The sequence below is a fragment of the Meleagris gallopavo genome, chromosome 4 (genome assembly GCF_000146605.3).
Source record: "Meleagris gallopavo isolate NT-WF06-2002-E0010 breed Aviagen turkey brand Nicholas breeding stock chromosome 4, Turkey_5.1, whole genome shotgun sequence".
Lineage (NCBI taxonomy): Eukaryota > Metazoa > Chordata > Aves > Galliformes > Phasianidae > Meleagris > Meleagris gallopavo.
In genome coordinates, this window is record NC_015014.2 from 70,149,893 (window position 1) to 70,158,850 (window position 8,958).

Here is an 8,958-nt window from a genome sequence, read left to right on the forward strand (position 1 = left end):
CACAGTGAAGGCTACTTCCCTACTCAAGGGAAAAGGCAGGACACCAGGTGCAACTGGAGAAGTACTGACTGAACAGAAGGAAGAAGCATCACACTGTAAGGGAGCTCAGATATTGAAGCAAGGGCACAAAATGTTAGCAAATTCTGCAGAAGTTATGTTTATATCTTTCAACAGAGAATTTATATTTTGCTACTTTTTGAATTTATTTCAGGTTTATTCTCTTCTCAAAATTCTGTTCTCCTCCTGCTGTATTGTCTTCCTGATCTGCACTGAGGAATATTAGTATTTGGACCTTGGGTGACAGATCCAAATTTTCAGTCTTTTATCCAATATCTAAAGCTTCCTGCTGAATTATTTAGCTGTGTTTAGAGGAATCAATTTTCAAATGCTTAACTTGCTGATCTGCACTAAAAGAATATCCAACATTCTTAAGAATATAGAGTATCCATAGTAATATAGAAGGCCATTCTCATCCCAATGACCCACAGGATATCTCTAAAAACAAGCTCAAGAACAAGGAAAGCACACAGCCCATATCCAAAAATACTTTGCAAGCTTGTAACAGTTTGTGTCTCAGGGATCTCTGCAGTTAAAGTGAATGCCTCTGTATCTGCATAGATATTTCTCCTACAAAAATGGAATTTACTCTATCATTAAACAACTTTGTTGCACAGATGACCATAAACCTATCAGTCTTATTTTTGCTTTTTCTCATTGTTTTTTCTAACTTTAGCACTTGGGGCTTTGTGCTTACTCATTGCGTTGTTCTTCTAACCTGTCTTGCAGACAGTTATTAAATTTTACTAAACAGTGAAATGTAGACCAAGAATCTGTTTCAGGATTTGTACAAAATTGTTTTGAGTGCAGAGTGAGTTCCAGTGAATACTTTGATTTTTTTTCTGGGAAGAGTACAGCTTTACTGGAAAAAGAGCTTTATCTCTTTATTAGTTTTTAGCTATTTAGAATCAGTGCATTTCCTTTGTGCTCTTAAATGTTGATCCTATGGGATGAAACTGCTGCAATTCTGCGTGCTGAAAACTTTGGTGGTGTCTCAGAGGAAATTTCAGTCAAATGCTCAAGTCCATATTAGTACGAATATACCACTATATAAAGCAATGAAAAACACATAGGCACAAGGTGAGGTACCTAAGTTTCGGCTACAGAAGTAAACCCAAATTATTCTTTCACAAGGAAGTCTTTCTTCTTCAGTCCCTCCCACATCTCTCTCAATGGTTCAGATCCAGATCTGGGACTCTTTTAGAGCCCTATATACCATGGACAAGCAGATTGAGAGTCAGAGTTAAAATCAGGACTGAATTTTCTAATAAAATCAGGAATATCTTTTCCTCAGAAATGAAGCTTATTCACAGCAATAGATTAATTGCAATGGAACTGGAATTGCAAAGAGTTTTAGAACTGACTCAGGTAGGGCAAGAACTTGGAACTTTACAATCAAGAGTAATATATTTTTGACCCGCTGGTCAGCATGAAGAAGCTAACACAGACAGTTCAAGCAGAAAGCCATATTTTAAGTTTCAAACAACTTTCATAATCCTTTAAAATGAAGCCAAGTAAACTCTCTGATTTAAACAAGAAATACTATTATCAATATACTAGACAGAATTTGCACAGATAAAAGACAAAGTTCATATTTGTCTCAATAATTACATGAAATGCCATAATTTCCTACTCAGGATACAAAGGGAGAAGGAAAGTTAGAAGGCAACAACAAAATGATCTATCCTATGTCCTTATTAGAGATAGATAGATTATCTACCAAAGCCAAATGCAGGAAGATTTATAAGTATCTCTAGATAGGATTGGACTCGTTCTCTAACAGATATAGAGAAGACAATTAGTCTTACTATATTTAAGTGGTTATTCCAATGTTCCAGAAAATAAAATTTTTTTCCATGAGTTTTGGAGCATCAGTTCATTTTATACAATACAACAAATTTGTGTGTAGATTTTTCAGCTAAAAATCACAGAATCACAGAATTGTAGGGGTTGGAAGGGACCTCTAGAGATCATCGAGACCAACCCCCCTGCCAAAGCAGGTTCCCTACACCAGGTCGCACAGGTAGGCGTCCAGGCGAGACTTGAATATCTCCAGAGAAGGAGACTCCACAACCTCCCTGGGCAGCCTGTTCCAGTGCTCCGTCACCCTCACCGTGAAGAAGTTCTTACGCACATTCGTGCAAAACTTCCTATGCTGCAGCTTATGTCCGTTTCCCTTCGTCCTGTCTCCACGTACCACTGAAAAGAGACTGGCCTCACCACTATGGCCGCCACACCTCAGATATTTATAAACCTGGATCAGGTCCCCTCTCAGTCGTCTTTTCTCAAGGCTAAACAGACCCAGTTCACTTAGCCTTTCTTCATAGGGGAGATGCTCCAGGCCCTTCACCATCTTTGTGGCCCTCCGCTGGACTCTTTCCAAGAGATCCCTGTCTTTTTTGTGCTGGGGAGCCCAGAATGGTGATGGCTTGGACTAGATGGTCTTCGTGATCTTCTCCAACCTTAATGATTCTATGAGGTGATACCTGCTCTGGGTTGTGCTTGGAATTCTCTTCTTTGCCTTCTTCAATCTTGTCCTTACCCAGAAGAGTGTAAGCAAGCAAGAGGTTCTGGTAATACACTCAATTGCTGTTGTAGCTTCCAGTTGTTTAAAGGAATTGTCTTGCCTTATGCTAAAGGGCCATAGCTCAAAAAATGCATATGTGATTGCTTAACCATGGAATACACTTATGTTCTATAAACACAATATGCCTTTAAGATAGAGTTTAAGCCTACAAATGTACTTTCCTTCTGGGAAATGCTTTTGCAGGTTGCAAGTATTCTTCATTTTTGATAATGTACAAAGCTGCCTTTTTGTTGGTTTTTAGTTATATTTGAACTATCTCATCTTTCAGTTCTGTTTCACATTCATCAGTACGCACCAAGGCAGTTTGACGAGTAAGTAACAGGAGGACTTTGCCATCTTTGCAGTAGTTGAACAAGAATATTGTGTTGTCAGCTGTGGTTTAGTTGGAGGAAAAATCTGAATTGGGTAATGCTGGACAAATAAATGTTTAGTTAGTGTTAAACTTGTCCTTTTTAAATGATGTATGTTGTAAGGATGTTTAGATGTAATTAGTAAGTTAAAAATAAGTGGTAGGAAGTAGTGTTATGATTTATAAGTGGTATGAAAGATCTTAAGATCTTATAAAGCATATGACAGGTGCCTTGTGGCTTAACTGTCATGTCCTATTTTGTAGTGTTTCAAGGTTACTTGTAACTGCTGTGTTGTCTGCTTGGAGTGGCAGAGATCAGCTGTGCTTGAAGTGTAGTTGACACTGAGCCTCGCTGGTAGTTCTTCATTACTGCACAATGATAAAAATCAATCCAGAGACAGATTCCTGGTGTTATATGTGTTTCTAAAATCTTTTTCTTCCCTCTTCTTCCTTTCAGTTTTTAGTTAGAGTTGACTCTTGTAAGGAAGCTTGCCAAAGCAGGTTGTTTTTCTTTTCTTGAGAAGGTACTTAACTATACTCTTGTTATAGGTACTAACCTGAATCCAAAATATGGGCTCCAAGATCTTGAAGTGATTTGTGTACTGCTATAAATGTTCAGGGTATGGTGCTCATGCGTTAAACATTTAAAAAATAAATACTGCTTGAATAGGCTAGCTCCTCTAACTTGTGCATGCATTACTATAGAACCAGAAGTCTCTTAAAGTTTAAATTTTCAAGGCTTTTGAAAATTTCATGACACAGTGCAAAAACATTGTTGGCTTAAGCCTTGCAAAGCTCATGTAGTTGACATAGGAGGATACGTTTTCAGGCCATGCAAGCCAGCAGTTGGATTGGTAAATTGATCTTAAGCTTGTTAAATTTAATACTTAGTACGTGTGGGGTGTATTAGGTCAAGTGAGTAGGAATGGATTAGTGAGATTTAAAATGATACAGAAATAATCAACTTTGCAGTGGACTGTTTAACTTCCAGTTTCACCTCAAATAGATAACTGAAGAGCATATATGCTTTCTGTTGAAAAATATGAAAAGCAGAATATAGTATTAAAATAACTGAATTCCCTCTTCCTTATCTCCTAGAGAGAGGACGTACCTCCTGTCCTTCAATTCCTTCACTATATGAAGAAGTGAGGATTTTCCTTCCTGTCTGTTAGTAAGCCCAAACTATTTTTAACAGCAGAAAGCATAGACCCTAGATAATCAAGGATCAATTAATGATACTAAGTGGACTAAACTGGAAAACGTAGCCAATTCCCATTCTTTGAGGAGTTATTAAAGTCTTCTTTGAATTCCAAAGTGATTCATTTCTGCCTTCTCTCTGGAGGGATGAAATGGTGTTCTCAATCCACATTTGCTTATGTCTTTATTGTGATGTTCGAGCTCTACAGGAGGAGTCCTCACCCTAGAAATATGGCCAGCAGGAAGATTTCAGTTTTACAGACAGAACTGACCTCTTTCAGTGAAGAGGATACCTGGACAGGAAACAGTGATTTGGTTATGTCTGGTCCAGAAACAGTCTGATTCAACATCAAATTTAACTATAAGGTAGATTTAGATCTAGTAAGTGTTATACTCTCCTCTGTTCGGGGAGGGGGATATATCTCTATGTAAATACTTGCAATACCTGAAGTTTGCATCCACTTGTTAAATCTTTACAAAGACCTTGAATTCTGCATACAGCTTGTCTGAAGTATAATACAGACTTGTTCAAAGAGTCTGCAAATGCTTTTGGAATGGATGTAAACAAGCATATTCTTGAAAATCAATTGTAGGACAAGAGAAACTATTGGAAACTCTCAAGATGGTTTGCATGGATACTGTTTTCCTAGTACAAGCATTTTGTCAAGGGTGAAAATTGCAAATTAGGAGCTAACACTGAACAAATTAATGTAACTGACCTTTTAGGCTAGATTTGAAACTAGCTAGGATGAACACATTGAGGGACAGTGGTTTGTGGCTGCTTAAATTCATATGTAATGCTCTCTAACACATACAGATGTGTTATGTGACTTCTGTACCTTTTCTCCGTGCTCTGCTATTGGAAGCCTCGACATAGAAGCATGTTGCTGAATGGTGATCACTGTCAAGTCTAGAGTAATATTGTTCAAAAGATAAGTGAGATAACAAGCTCAATTTAGTTTTTTTAACCAACAGCCACAAAACAACAAAAACCACCAGAAAAACCTTCTTCTTTATGCAACTTAATCACATATTTGGATAAAGATAACAGAAGGAGAGAGACCGCTATGTGGATTAGGACATAAAATGGAACTTGTATAGGCTTTTCTGACTTGACACTGTTTATTTCTCTGCCCTTGGGCCGTGTCTCAAGTAAGTACGGACTTGAGAGCTAATCACAAAGTCCTTTCTTTCTGATAACTGGGTTTTAAGGGTGGATGATTTTTCTTTCCATTGGCCATCTGGCTTGTAAGGGTGGGGTGGACAGGCAGTTTTCAACAAGTTCTTTTGTTATCTTCTTAACCACTTGCTTTCTGCAACTCTGTAATTCATGAGTCCCTACAGTCATATCTTACTGAATAATTGTATTAAGCACACAAGTGCTATCTAATAGAGTATAACCTCTGTAGGAGGAGTAAGGTAAATCCTGCCTTCCAAGTCTGTAAAAGTGCATGATTATATAAGAGGTGGATATCCAGTGCACACGAGTGTCCTTGCCCATGTGAAACTTGGATGCTCTGGTACAATGCTTGCAGCAAGCTGCATTTTGAAGACTTCCAGACCCTCTGATTACGTTCCTGGTACATCACCAGTGTTAATTTGTTCTTGTGTCGTAACATTTACAGGTTATGCAACTGCCTTAGGGAATTCAACTGCAAGTTGCGAGCTCAGTTTTTATTCTGAAACATACTTGGCAATGCCTCCTAAATTTACTGCGACAGTTACTGGATAAGTTGGCTTTTGTCCATGTGTTTTATATGGCCGCTGAAAGTTACTGCTGACCTTGATTCTTTTCTTTGAACAAGTTTTATTGAACTTCTCTCAGTTGAAGCAGGCTGCCCTTTGAAATGTGTCCTGTCCAAACAGCTCATGTGGAGCTCTTCCCCTGGAGGGGGACAGATCCCGCTGGGAGAGGGTAGGCACTGAGCACTGCTGGGATGTGGTGGGTGCTGCTGTGGATTGCAGAGTTGCCTCTCGGACCTCACCACCCTGACACTGTCCTACATACCCACATAGCCCTCCCATCTGCCAGGCAGTTTGTGTGTGTTGGAAGTGCTGTGCTCCATTTCATCCATTGAAATAAAGTAGTAGAGTGGAAGGAGGCATCCCCAAGTGCAACTAGTTGGTACTGTTAGGTTATTCCTCCCTTCACACTTCGGAATTTTCCCATCGTAACAGTGCCAAATGAATGTTATTTTAATAATATTGACTGCTTCAAAGTCCTCAGAGCTCTTTGTTAAAGTACCTGTGTATTTGTCATTATGCATTTCTAGAACTTAATTTTGACCTATGTGCTACATGCTGGGGCTTAGTTTTGCTTTTTCTATATCTCTTCCACCTGCTAGGAGTGCCTGACTCATGATGCAAACCTAGTAAACCAGCTTTTGTAGCCTTTACTGCCCTTTGCAAAGGGTGAGAACTACATGAGCTTGCATTTCAGGTGAGTTTGCTGCCTTATTCCAGAGTAAAAAAAAAATTCTTAACCTGGTATCATGGTATCATAGTAAAACTTTCAGATATTAGTTACTATTTTAGCTAAAAAGCAAACTTATGTGGGACAGGAAATAAGATGAATGTATTGCTGTTATCAGATGTTTCTGAGAACTCAATCAGTACGCAAGGATCCACAGCCTTGCTCAGCATTCAGGGAGCCAGCAATCCTTCTGCTCAGTCCCTTCAGTTGTGCTGCAGAAGCCATTGCTGTTGTGTGCTGTGCCTGAATGTAAATGTGGGTTTGAAGAGTTAATTTGAGGTCTGGGGCAGCCTTTGACTGGGTGGCAGCTGCAGCTCAAACACCTCATCTTGCAGAGGCAAGGTGCTGGCAGCAGCTGCTTGCACTTCATGTTTCCCTCTCTAACAGGGGCCTGGCTGAATGTTCCTGTGATAAAGTATCTGTGGGTTTAATGAGAGTGAAACTTGGCAACTACTGCCCAGAAAAGCAGTGCCAGGAGTAGGAGTGTTTTTCAGATGGTTTAATGTGGTTAATGATCAGTTTTTTTTTTTTCCTGGTAGTAACCTCCTTTGTGGGAGAAGCGATGCCCCTTGCATTATTAAAGAAAAAAAAATAAAAAATCTGCTGTTTTGTAACTTAGTATACACTGTTGCATCAGTTCAAGACTGTCTTTAGTCAGCAGCTTTCGCTTCCAAAAACGTGATGAGAAGGATCACTGCACAGTAAATGTTCAGCACAGTCATTCCTTGTGCTTTGGTGTAGGCTCTGTGGATTCTTTTAAATGGGTGAGGAGGAGGGAACTGGGTAAAAGCATGTTCCTGCCTAAACAAGGGAGAAAACTAGAAAAACAGATGGTGCTAAAAATAGTTTATTGCAGGGGTCTAAATATGGCTTCCCTTATAAATAATGCAGCTATAAATCCCACTAGATATCAATAAGTATTGAATTAACTCCAAACTGTGGAGTGTTACAGAGCCCTTTGGCAGCTTTCCAAGCGTGGTGTTGCCCTTCATTCATAGGATCAACATTTAATTTCTTAACAGGGGAAAACCTGAGAATTCATCCTCTTTGAATGGAAACACAGAAAACATAGATGCAGGGAGCTTGAATGAGTAGCTACAGCCAAAGGCATCCCATTGCAATGGAAGGGGAGCTGTGCTTGCTGAGTTCCTGCTAGGTCACAGCCAGGATGAATCTCCTCCTTTCTTTTCCGAAACGCATGAACAATCAAAGGCTCCTTTTTTATCTATTGTTGCCATGGAGGGCATCCATTTAAAGTTCAAATTCCAGCAGGCTTGGGAAGAAGGAAAGGAGATAGGAGTAGGCTGGGCTGAGAGACGATAGTCAAGCATCAAGTGAGCTGAAGACAAGCCAGCACTTTGTGCTGTGACAGGACAGCCTGGGCTGGGGGTACTTGTGTTGAATGGATGCTGGGAGGTTTGGGGAGCTGTGAATGAAATGCTGCAGAGGTAGCAGGCACGAGGAGCATCTGGCATTTTGCTTTCTTTGCATCAGCAGAGTGGGTCACAATGCAAAATTAGGCCTGAAATGGCCCTTAACGAAGTGAGCCCTTGTGCTGGAGGTTCCCTGTGCTAACAGTGAGCGAGTATAAGCCTTGGGGTTAGTGAAGGAAAGGAAATCTCATTAGGGATAAAGGTTTTCTCCCACTCTTTTGTAAGTGGCACCCTGTAACAAATGTCTTAAAAATAAGCTGGCTGTTCCCAGAGCTGTTCTATGCTGTTGCTGTTTATCGGACCTGCAGCTAGCTTTATGTGTTTACAGTGCTCCACTGTAAATCATGTGTGAATAAGAGGATGCAGGTCAATATCTGCTGCAGATTTACTTTTCCTTTCTGGCAAGTTCCCGTATGTGCAAGTAAGGGTTCATTGTTGAAAGAGCTAATGAGGACCAGACCAGCTGCATTTGACATCATGAGCAAAGGGGCCATCTTATTAACTCACAGGCGAGGTTTTGGCCAGCTGTAGATACTTTCTTTTTTAATTATTACTTAGCTTGTCATAAAATTGGATTATGCTAGAACTATTGGTAGTGGTGTTTGGAATACAATACAATATTGAGTTCAGTGTTGTATATAGGATATTCACAGTTAGAGTGCCTGAGCTGCATGAGAGGGTGTAAAGAGGTAAGAGCACTTTTCTCAGTTTTTGCCATCTGGGTTGTGGCAGGGGATTAGGTTTTTTTTTTCTCCTGCTCTAAATTGCAAGAAAATGGTGGCAAGCAGAAGAGCTCAGTGGTGTTTCATCACTGATATGGAACATTTTTCCATCTTGGGGAGCTGGGGTGTTTAAAAAAAAA